We start from the raw sequence: 12,662 nt of genomic DNA on the forward strand, positions 1-12,662 counted from the left end.
TTAACCAGAACGTCTTGGGGGGGGGTTTGTAGGAAAAAAACAAGGGGAGATAGGCTACCTTGCATAATGACTTAGCCACTCCCAGTCTCTATTCAAGCCCAAATTAATAGTATCCAATTTGCAACTGAATTCCAATTCAGCAGTTTCTCGCTGGAGTCTGGATTTGAAGTTTTTTTGCTTTAAGATAGCGACCCTCATGTCTGTGATTGCGTGACCAGAGAGATTGAAGTGTTCTCCGACTGGTTTATGAATGTTATAATTCTTGACATCTGATTTGGACAGTCTCTACATAAAAGAATAAATGGACACAAATCAGATGTCAAGAATTATAACATTCATAAACCAGTCGGAGAACACTTCAATCTCTCTGGTCACGCAATCACAGACATGAGGGTCGCTATCTTAAAGCAAAAAAACTTCAAATCCAGACTCCAGCGAGAAACTGCTGAATTGGAATTCAGTTGCAAATTGGATACTATTAATTTGGGCTTGAATAGAGACTGGGAGTGGCTAAGTCATTATGCAAGGTAGCCTATCTCCCCTTGTTTTTTTCCTACAAACCCCCCCCAAGACGTTCTGGTTAAACTTGGATTATTGCTGTGCACATTGTAAGATGAGCTATTGCCAGCAGGAGAGTGAGTTTGTGTGTGTGGTTTTTGGAGGGGGGTGTGGGGGGGGGTGAGAAAACCTGGATTAGTGCTGGAAATGACCCACCTTGATTATCATGCGCATTATAAAGAGAGGTTTCAAAGAGAGTGAGTTTGTATGTGGGGGGGGGGGGAAGGGTGAGAAAACCTGGATTTGTGCTGGAAATGGCTCTACTTGATGATCACTTTAGATAAGCTGTTACCAGCAGGAGAGTGGGGTGGGAGGAAGTTTTGTTTCATGGTCTCTGTGTGTATATAATGTCTTCTGCAGTTTCCACGATATGCTATGCATCCGATGAAGTGAGCTGTAGCTCACGAAAGCTCATGCTCAAATAAACTGGTTAGTCTCTAAGGTGCCACAAGTACTCCTTTTCTTTTTACGAATACAGACTAACACGGCTGTTACTCTGAAACCTGTAGTAGAGTTAGTCACTTGCTTAATGCAAAATGAATTGATAAGAGTCTCGAAAGGCAGTGCTTGCAGAATCAACTTAGAGACAACGGACTCCAATGGAAGTGCAGTGTCACTCAGCGGTTTTCATAACATCATTACTTGAAGCATCACGTGCTGGAATGAAAAAAGGGAATGGCTGAAACACACAGAGCTTCAAATTTCAAATATGGTCCATGTTTTTCTAACCTCAGTTTTCTGGTGTCCTGACTGGAATGTTGTCTTACTAGGCAGTTGTTGAAGAGAGGCTTCTCACTGTTCTTTTTCCCAACTAAGACACTTACTGGGCAAAGTTATATTCAGTATGGTTAGTTATCACTCATGATATTTTGTCTTTAGTTAGCAGTTATGATGTATTTTTATGTTTTTCATATAGAATATTGTGTGTGTGTGTGTGTGTGTGTGTGTGTGGAATGAAAGCACTAAATTATATGCTACTCTAAAACAGTTTTATTAACGTGAATTTGAAATAACTGAAATTACTGAAATTGGGAGAAGGATTGGGGCCTATGTAATGCGAGTTATAAAATTATCCCCCATCTCTCTTCAGCTGTTTTATTGAACCAATATGATTTAGTTTCCCTAGGAAAAATGCAAATATGGTACCTTCGTTTTTAAGCCGATTTGTCAGTACGTCAAGAATGAGAAAACATCTGGATATTTCCGCACGGATGATCTCCCAGCACACCGGCTGTATTGCTTTTCTTTCAGGAAATCGTCTATTGTCTGGAAGTATCTCTTCAGTTTGAGGCTGGTGAGCAGGAGGTTCTCATTTCCTGGGCAGGTTATCTCCTTTTCCATCTCAGCACTCAAACACGTCTCCAGCTTCTCAATCTGCTGATGAAGTCCATTTTGGAATACCTTTATGGAACTCCCATTTTTGCTACAGCTATATGAAGGTTTCTGTAAAGCAGAGAAAGCAGACTTACTAGAGCCCCCAGATTGCCAAGGGCTACGCTCCCCATTCTCCCATTACTTTCCATGGGTGTTGGGGATGTGTATTCCACATCAGGGTGAAGTCCCAAGGAAAGATGTACAAAAGAGAGCAAAATAAGTAATACGAATACTAGAAGGAGCGGCTAAGGTAACAAAGTAAACACAGGCCAATGGGGGAAAGCCAAATCATCTATCTCAGTAAATCTGAATGTTAACAGCAATTCAGGAGCACTGGAACAATTGTTGTTGTGTGGCTGCTGAAAGCCATTGAACAAAAATGTAAACCCCATATATGATGGAAACCATGCATTCACTTGCTAATATTACTTTAAGCTCTGTACCCCTAGTTCTAACTTCCCTGCAGCAAGTATGCAAACAACTAGTTTATTAATTGAGGAAAATTAGTTAAAAAGGCCTCAGAGCCTGCTGCTGAGGATCCATGCAGGCATAGGTACTGACCCCATGGGTGGCCCAGGGCTGGAGCACCCACAGAGGAAAAGTGGTGGGTGCTGAGCATCCACCGGCAGCCCCCCATCAGCACTTCCCCCTCCCTCCCCACACCTCCTTCCCGCCACAATCAGCTGTTTCGCAGCATACAGGAGGCTGGGGAGAAGGGGGAGGAGCAAGGAGGGGCTGGAACAGGGCATGAAGACGTGGGGGAGGGGTGGAGCGGGGGTGGGAAGAGGTGGGCTGGGTGCAGGGTAGGGGTGTGGCCTTGAGAGAAGAGGTAGAGTGGGGCCTGAGGCACAGCTGGTGCTGGTCGAGCACCCCCGGCACAATGGAAAGTTGGCACCTGTGCCTGGAGCCCAGGGAAGTGAGGCATGCGCAAGGATGTAACTAAGGCTCCCTGCGAACCGCGAGAAGGGGCGGGTTTGGGGGAATGCTTCCCAAGCAATGCTTGAGGGAAGAATGCAGAAGTTTTTAATCTTTTTAAAAGTCTAAACTTTTGTCCACATTGTCATAAATATAAAAGGAAGGGGAAACACCTTTAAATCCCTCCTGTCCAGAGGAAAAACCCTTTCACCTGTAAAGGGTTAAGAAGCTAGGATAACCTCGCTGGCACCTGACCTGCCTCGCTGGCACCTGACCATAATGACCAATGAGGAGACAAGATACTTTCAAAGCTTGCGGGGGGAGAAACAAAGGGCTCTCTCTCTCTGTCTGTGTGATGCTTTTGCTGGGAACAGAAAAGGAATGGAGTCTTAGAACTTTAGTAAGTAATCTAGCTAGATATGTGTTAGATTCTGTTTTGTTTAAATGGCTGAGAAAATAAGCTGTGCTGAATGGAATGTATATTCCTGTTTTTGTGTCTTTTTGTAACTTAAGGTTTTGCCTAGAGGGATTCTCTATGTTTTGAATCTGATTACCCTGTAAGGTATTTACCATCCTGATTTTACAGAGGTGATTCTTTTACTTTTTTTCTTCAATTAAAATTCTTCTTTTAAGAACCTGATTGCTTTTTCATTGTTCTTAAGATCCAAGGGTTTGGGTCTGTGTTCACCTATGCAAATTGGTGAGGATTTTTATCAAGCCTTCCCCAGGAAAGGGAGTGTAGGGTTTGGGGAGGATTTTGGGGGGAAAGACATTTCCAAGCGGGCTCTTCCACAGTTATATATCTGTTAGACGCTTGGTGGTGGCAGCAATAAAGTACAAGGGCAAAAGGTAAAATAGTTTGTACCATGGGGAAGTTTAACCTAAGCTGGTAAAAATAAGCTTAGGGGGTTTTCATGCAGGTCCCCACATCTGTACCCTAGAGTTCAGAGTGGGGAAGGAACCTTGACACACATATATTACAAAAGTAGCTTGGTGTAAAAAGAAGTTACCAAACTGGTCAAGGGACTGTTGGTGATCCAAGCTGCAATTGCTAATGGTCTGGGCAGAGCTGGTTGGTCACTGTGACGGTGCCCCCATAAGGCTTTATGGAAATATGCTTATGAATGTATATATATGACATAACTGGAATATGTTTTATGCTACATATGTCATGTAATATATCTCTGTAGAGGTTATGATTTACTGAATCTATTAATCCTATTTGTATGCATGTATCATTTTTGTATTCAAAGTTATGAATATTGGCTGTATACTTGTCTGATTCTAAGTAGGTTTTAGTGAAGCAGTTGGTTAGCTTCCTGAGAAAAGACTATTCTCAGTAAGTGCCCAATCAAGAAGCCCTTAAGCCAACAATGTACTTGGAGATGCAAATCCACATCTGAGCTTTCTCAGGAATGTGGTTTGGGTGGTAAGGAACTCAGTCATGCTTGGACATGTGACTTGCCCAGGTGACTCCAAAACACCATTTTGTAGCTGGACTTTGCACAGGAGAGAGGAGGGGGTCTCCACCCACAAGAGAAAGTCTATTTAAACCCCTGGGAGACCCCTCCATTTTGTCTTCAGATGGCTAAAGAGAGAGCCTCTCTACCCCCAAAGATACCTGAAAGAAACTGGAACAAAGGACAGTAACTACAGGGGATGTGAGTGATTGCTGGACCCAGACCAGAATCATAGAATATCAGGGTTGGAAGGGACCTCAGGAGGTCATCTAGTCCAACCCCCTGCTCAAAGCAGGACCAATCCCCAATTTTTGCCCCAGATCCCAAACGGCCCCCTCAAGGATTGAACTCACAACCCTGGGTTTAGCAGGCCAGTGCTCAAACCACTGAGCTACCCCTCCTGTAAAAGAAAGCTTACTGGAACTGGGGAGGTTTTTATCTGTATTCAGTTTTATTGCCATACTAGACAGACTTGCGTGTTTTGTTTTATTTTGCTTGGCAATTCTCTTTGTTCTGTCTGTTACTACTTGGAACCACTTAACTTTCTGTTTTTAATAAAATCACTTCTTACTTATTAATTAACCAGAGTATGTATTAATACTTGGGGAGGCAAACAGCTGTGCATATCTCTCTACCAGTGTTATAGAGAACAAACAATTTATGAGTTTACCCTGTACAAGCTTTATACAGAGTAAAATGGATTTATTAAGAGTTTGGACCCCACTGGGAGTTGGGCATCTGAGTGTCAAGGACAGGAACACTTCCTAAGTTGCTTTCAATTAAGCCTACAGCTGTTAGGGGACATGGTTCAGACCTGGGTCTGGGTTTGCAGCAGGTTAGTGGGTCTGGCTCAAACCAGGCAGGGCACTGAAGTCCTAAGCTGACAGGGCAGAAAAGCAGGAATAGAAGTAGTCTTGACACATCAGGTGGCAGTCCCAAGGGGGTTTCTGTGATCTAACCCATCACAGTCACATGTGGATGTTTTTTCTCCTAAACCCCAATCCTGCAGGCATGTATAGATGTGCATAGTTTTGCTCACATGGGTAGACATCATGGTACTATGAGCACAAGTTACACATGCGCTTGTATAACCCACACATCTTCAGGGTGTGGTGATCTGTCCCATCTAGTGGCACCGAGACCACTTAGAGAAAGATTGAGTCCACTCTACAGCCTTAGCTAAGAGACGCCAGGCGTTTAGTTCATGTGGTAGAGACTCATGCAGTTAGCTCCAGAGGTCCCGAGTTCAATCCTGCCCATCGGTGTTACATTTGCAGGACTGGGGACTTTGTTTCCAACTTCTAAATCTCATTAAAATACAATACTTGACTAACATCACTTTCCAATTTAGGCCTGGTCTACACTGGGGGAGGAGGGATCGATCTAAGTTACGCAACTTCAGCTATGTGAATAATGTAGCTGAAGTCGACGTACTTAGATCTACTTACTGCGGTGTCTTCACTGTGGTAAGTCTATGCCTGACGCTCTCCCATTGACTCCGCCTGCACCTCTCACCCTGGTGGAGTACCGGAGTTGATGGGACAGTGCTCAGAGGTCAATTTATCGCATCTAGATTAGACACGATATATCGACACCCTGCTGGATCGATCGCTGCCCGTCGATCCAGTGGGTAATGTAGACAAGCCTTTAGTAAGCAATTGCTGTGCTTGCCACAAAGATGTTACATAATTGTGAAGGGGGGGTGGAGGTGGGAATAGGATCCAAGAGACAATCATTCTATTAAGATGTGATCCAGCCCATGAAAAACATTGGAGAGTCCCTGGTCTAAAAACTTGTGATTTGTTTTATATAGTAGTGAGAACTAGTGCATAAAACTACTTAATGGGTAGGTGAAAACTTTTTAATGATCCGATTGCCATTCCACCAGCCTTTAGAGGAAAAAGTCACACGACGAGGCCATAGAGGGGGAAAGGAAGACTTTTCAAGATTACCTTTGTCATGTTTCCTAGAGATTGCCCCATCCGGGGACTAGGTTTTGTCCCACTTTGGAATGAGCAGGAGGTTCACAATCCATGGATCCCCAAGATTTGCATAAATCTCAAGGACCCAACGGAAGTAAGAGCCATCCATACAGAGATCCTGTGCCTCTTTCCTGGTTCCACAATTCCCTCCTGTCTGGTTTGCTGGCAGCAAAGCTCCTTCTAAAGTGCACTGCCAAGATTCCTCCATCTTCAGCTACGCATGGAGCCCACCCCAAAAGTTGCACACCTCAGAGAGGTGCTGCAGAAAAGTTAATAGTAGCAGGCTGTATTATGTTTTGAGTAGATTTTCTATTGGTTTTCAAGGGAAGATGATCCACATAAACTCCAAGCCCTCACTATTCTACCGCAACCCTCAGCATTCATTCCCAATCTCATAGAGGGCCCTCTGCAGGGTCTTAAGATAGGAGAAAGGGTGCAGCAGAGATGACAGGGGGAGACCAATGTGCACGAGGTTCCTATGGGCGAGTCTTGCTCTTATTTATTAGAAGAGAAATACTGAACCTCTAAGTGCAATGAAAGCAGTGGCATAGCTACAACAGTGCAAGTGGTACAGTCTCACCAGGACCCAATCAGCACGGAGGGTGCTTGGATCTAGACACATTTATGTATCCCCATTCATGTCACCACCAACCTGGCAGAAGTTGATCTGTGCTACAGTGGAAAGGGGCTGCAGGGGGAGAGGAGGACATGCTGGCCCTCCAGGGCAGGGAGGCAGCTGCAATGGGGGAGCCCTCCAGCCAGAGAGACCCTGGGCCCCATGTGTGAGCAGCTAGAAAGGATGTGCAGAAAAGTTGTGGAGGGATCACAGAACCAGGGGATGCGCAGGTGGGGGTGGAGGTAGACAGATGACATGGTGCCCCCTCTCCTCCAAAGATGGAGCATAAGGTAAAAGCATTGGCTGGTTTGCATGGGCTAGGAGAGTGTGGGGGGAGGGACTGGGGAAGGAAAATCGAGGGGGCTATATCGCAGCAGGTGTTGGAGCATAACTGGATGGAGCTGGGGGTCTGAATCAGAGCTGCTGAGGGTGGGGAAAGGAGGCTGGAGTGAAACTTGGGGGTGTAGCTCAGAGATGGGGAAAATGGAAGGGTTTAGAGAGAAGCTGGAGGGAACGAAGGGATCAAGCTGGAGGAGAGTTTGTGGAGGCCTAAACAGGTGTGGGTGTGGATCAGGGAAGAGGGGGTGCAGGATGAAAGCCAAAAGGGCCTGGAGGGGTGATTGGACTGGAGCTGGTGGAGCTGAGGGCTGGACTGAAGAAGACTGCAGTGGGGTTTAGGGGGAGCTGGATCAGCACTTCAGGGAAGCTAGGCAGAAGCTGCAGTGGGCAGGGGCTGGATTGGGGCTCTGGGGGAGCTGGAGGGGTGGATTTTGGAATTGGGAAGGGGGGCCCTATTTTATTCTTGCACCAGCGTCCACCAAGGCCTTGCTATGCGCTGAATTAAAGTCTCCCAGAATATCATAAACTCAGTACAATGTCCTGGGGAGATGGTATACTGAGTTCTTAGGGTCCATCAGAACAGAACCCAGGTACTGTAGGCAGAGCTTATAGCAATACCTATAGTTAAGGTTGCTCAACACTTTCCATTATAAGACTCTGTTTTCAGTTCCACATAACTTTGCCAAATTGTAACTATTCAAACTGAAATTTCCCATGCCAGATGTTTGCATCAAGCTAAATTTTGTTCTTGTTGAACATTTCAGTAAAAACAGCTGATACGTTTCTCAGAATATGGTTAGGCGAAAATTACAGCAGTCAAGTGATTAAAAAAATTAATCATGATTAACCGTGTGATTAATCGCACTGTTAAACAATAAGAGAATACCATTTATTTAAATATTTTTGGATGTTTTCTACATTTTCAAATATATTGATTTCAATTACAACACAGAAGACAAAGTGCTCACTTTATATTTATTTTTGATTACAAGTATTTGTTGTAAAAAACAGAAATAGTATTTTTCAATTCACCTAATACACGTACTGTAGTGCAATTTCTTTATCATGAAAGTTGAACTTACAAATGTAGAATTATGTACAAAAAAACTGCATTCAAAAACAAAACAATGTAAAATTTTAGAGCCTGCAAGTCCACTCACTCCTACTTCTTGTTAAGCCAATCGCTCAGACAAATAAGTTAGTTTACATTTGCAGGAGATAATACTGCCCAGTTCTTGTTTACAATGTCACCTGCCAGTGAGAACAGCCTTAGAGAAAATATATTATTTTTCCCATGTTAAAACGTTTTTTCAACTGTTTCATTGAGAAGCCCTAGCATATCTGGTACAGGGACTTGAAATTTGGCAAAGGGATTGCTCCTGTCTCAAGGATATACCTTTTACCACTCCCATGAAAATCTGCCAAAATTCAGCCAACTTACAAGCTTTCTCAGTTTACATATGCTCAGTACAGTCTTGGTAGAATTTTTCAGCTAAATTCTCTGAAGATATCATCTGTACTGAGCATGCTTCAGCCTAGGGCTATAGGATATTAGGAGAACTTTCCTGGAAATTGCTCTTTTTCTCAGCTGAAGGCTACTGTGGAGCTAGACACAGGAACTGAGAGCAGGAAAACAGTCTCTTCTGCGCTCTCAAGTCTCCCTCTACTGGTAGCACTTAGGATAAGGAGAATTCAGCCTGACTGAAATGCAGAAAGGGGTGGAGAAGGAAAAGCAGAGACAATTTGTGCAGGGGAGGAATAGGGGCACAGTGGAAACAGAGACAGATTGTGGGGATAGAGTCAAAGAAAAGTGAGTGGGATAGGGTCAGAGAGTGGAAGCCGAGATAGGCTGCACAGTGGAGTAGCTGTGGAGGGGGCAGAGATAGGCTGGAGGGATAGGGACAGTGGAGACTGAAAGCCTACCAGAGAGGATGGAGCTAGAAACAAGATTTGGGGAGATAAGGAAGAGGGGGCAGCAGAGATAAGATGCAGTGGGGACAGGGGCAGAAGCTGTGGGAGTGCACAGTGGGGAACAGATACAGACTGTAGGGTCATATTTCAGAGTAGCAGCCGTGTTAGTCTGTATCCGCAAAAAGAATAGGAGTACTTGTGGCACCTTAGAGACTAACAAATTTATTAGAGGATAAGCTTTTGTGGGCTACAGCCCGGATGCATAGAATGGAACATATAGTTATATATACATATATATAAGTTGGAAGTTACAATACAAACTGTGAGAGGCTAATTAGTTAAGATGAGCTATTATCAGCAGGAGAAAAAAACTTTTGTAGTGATAATCAAGATGGCCCATTTAGACAGTTGACAAGAAGGTGTGAGGATACTTAACTTAAGGAAATAGACTCCAAGGAGGAACTGCTGAGTTTGAATTAATATGCAAACTAGATACCATTAACTTGGGTTTCAATAGAGACTGGGTGTGGCTGGGTCATTACACATATTGAATCTATTTCCTTAAGTTAAGTATCCTCACACCTTCTTGCCAACTGTCTAAATGAGCTATCTTGATTATCACTACAAAAGTTTTTTTCTCCTGCTGATAATAGCTCATCCTAACTAATTAACCTCTCACAGTTTGTATGGTAACTTCCAACTTATAATATATATAGACTTATATATATATATATATATAATATATATATATATACTTAACTTAAGGAAATAGATTCAATATGTGTAATGACCCAGCCACACCCAGTCTCTACTGAAACCCAAGTTAATGGTATCTAGTTTGCATATTAATTCAAACTCAGCAGTTCCTCCTTGGAGTCTATTTCCTTAAGTTAAGTATCCTCACACCTTCTTGTCAACTGTCTAAATGGGCCATCTTGATTATCACTACAAAAGTTTTTTTCTCCTGCTGATAATAGCTCATCTTAACTAATTAGCCTCTCACAGTTTGTATTGTAACTTCCAACTTATATATATGTATATATAACTATATGTTCCATTCTATGCATCCGGGCTGTAGCCCACAAAAGCTTATCCTCTAATAAATTTGTTAGTCTCTAAGGTGCCACAAGTACTCCTGTTCTTTTTGTAGGGTCATAGGAGCAGAAATAGGCGGTAGGGGTGGATAGAAGCAGAGAAGGGAAAAGAAACAGGCTGCAGGGGTACATGGGAGGGGTTGGAGCAGGATACACAAAGAAAGTAGGGTGTGTAATCACTAGAGAACCCTCCCATCCAGAACCTGAAATAGAACCCAGGATTCCTTAGTCTCAGTATTCCTCTCTTGTCTAGCAAATAGCTGTGAAATCCACTAGCAAAATGTGTGTTTCATCCCCCTCTAGTGACTGGTCTATAAAGGATAAAAGTCTGCTACTGTTATCAGAACTACTCTCAAAAAGAAAAGGAGTGCTTGTGGCACCTTAGAGACTAACCAATTTATTTGAGCATAAGCTTTTGTGAGCTACAGCTCACTTCATTGGTTAGTCTTTAAGGTGCCACAAGTCCTCCTTTTCTTTTTGCGAATACAGACTAACACGGCTGTTACTCTGAAACCAGAACTACTCTGTTAGTGACAGAGATCTGTGCTGTGGGTCTAATCAATGTTTACAATCTTGCTGATGATGAATGTAGGGGGTTAATATGGGTCCGCATAACAGACTTTCTGTTTTTCAGTTGTTTTTTAATAACATAGGCAACATACATGGAATCAGAGAACCACTGAGTTGTGTCTATACCAACCAAGACAGATGGCTATCCAGCCTCCTTCTGAAAACCTCCAGTGAAAGAGCTTCCACAACCTCCCTAGGCACTGTGTTCCACCGTCCTACTGTTCTTACAGTTAGGAAGTTTTTTCTGAGATTTAATCTAAATCAGCTATGCTATAGTTTGAACCCATTGCCTCTTATCCTGCCCTCTGTGGCAAAAGAGAGCAACTTTTCTCCATCTTTTTTGTGGCAGCCTTTCAAGTATTTGAAGACCGTTATCATGTCCCCTCTTAATCTCCTATTTTTGCAAACTAAACATAGCCAGTTCCCTCAGCCTTTGCTCACAAGGCTTGCATTCCATCCTTGTTATCATCTTTGTTGCTCACCTCTGGATCCTTTCCAGTTTCTCCACATCCATTCTATACATTGGTGACCAAAATTGGACACAGTACTCCAGCTGAAGTAAAGCAGCGCTTTAATGTGGGCTGCATATGGGCCGGTACTGGCTTCTTACCCGTACGCTGTACCGGCCCATACCAGCTCACTTTCACCCCTGGCTGAAGCCTAACCTAAACCAGCGCCGAGTAGAGCTGTACTATCACCTTCTGTGATATACAAATAAACTATGTTAAAATAAAATTAAGAGTGCAAAGTCAAGCCTTCAAAAGTTAAGAAATGATAGAATTCAGGCTGCCTGTGCAACTTTAGTTTGGACCCTTCTGTGTATGCATTAAGATGCAGCCTTTAATTGCAAGATCACATTTTTTTCCACAGAATCCCTCCCTCATTCAGTGCACAGGGTGGATAAGTAAGAGAGGGGAATGAGGTGTTGTCCAAAGTGCTGAGCACAAAGTGATTTTATCTCAAAAAATTACTGAAAAGTCTAGAAAAAACAAGAAACTGTAGACCAGAAATTAATGATTCTGGCCTACAATTCAGGGATGTGACTGCCAGTATTTTAGAGAGACAAGGTGGGCAAGGTTATATCTGTTATTGAACCAACTTCTGTGGTGAAAGAGACAAGCTCTTCAGGTCTTCTGGGTATAAGCTTGAAAGCTTCTCTCTCTGACCAACAGAAGTTGGTCCAATAAAAGATATTACCTGACCCCCCTTGTCTCTCCAATATCCTGGGACCAACATGACTCCAGCAACTCCGCAAACATTATCTTAATTCTGGCATTTCCTAACTTTCGACTTTGCAGCCCTAATTCTATTTTAATGCAGGATTCTTTTGGCACATTCATCTGACAGATTAAAATGCTTAAATCGATATGTTGTGTTATGACAGAGGTGTTAATAAAAACGGAGTAATTAATTACGGCTTACAAAAACCTCGCAAACAGTTACCTGTTTGTATGCACTGGATACACTAGTGGAGATATCCGCAAAATGGCCCAGGTTTAATCTATGGTCCGTGAAGCACATTATTTATCTGCAGGGGAATGGGGGTGGGGGAGTGGTTGGGCAATTTCCTCTTTTTTTTTTTTTTTTTTTTGTAACGGCTCCAGAGCCGCGACACACGCGTGACTTCCTCCGCCTGACCCCGCTTCGCTTTAGTCCCTTTCCGAACGAGGCTTTTATTCCCCCTTCAACACAAACCTGGCCCCGCCCCCGCGCTACTCCAGCACGAGCGGGCCGGGCGCCGCTTCCCCCGCCTAGCTCTCAGGGGGCGGCGGCGCGCGCCATGACATCACACAACCGCCCCGCCCTCCCCTCTGTTTCCGGAAGTGACGCTCGGCCTAGTTTC

At 43.7% G+C, this 12,662-nt stretch overlaps 1 long non-coding RNA gene across 1 annotated transcript; it reads right to left on the reverse strand.

Annotated features, from left to right (window-relative positions):
* Nucleotides 1-943: 943 nt before the first annotated feature.
* On the reverse strand, nt 944-12,642 carry LOC119566568. Its single transcript, XR_005225760.2, has 3 exons — nt 12,263-12,642; nt 1,705-2,001; nt 944-1,215 (listed from the first exon to the last, which is right to left on the reverse strand). It is a non-coding gene; the product is annotated as an uncharacterized LOC119566568 (long non-coding RNA).
* Between the last annotated feature and the right edge of the window lie 20 nt (nt 12,643-12,662).

Source organism: Chelonia mydas, chromosome 5 (assembly GCF_015237465.2).
Source record: "Chelonia mydas isolate rCheMyd1 chromosome 5, rCheMyd1.pri.v2, whole genome shotgun sequence".
Taxonomy (NCBI): Eukaryota; Metazoa; Chordata; order Testudines; family Cheloniidae; genus Chelonia; species Chelonia mydas.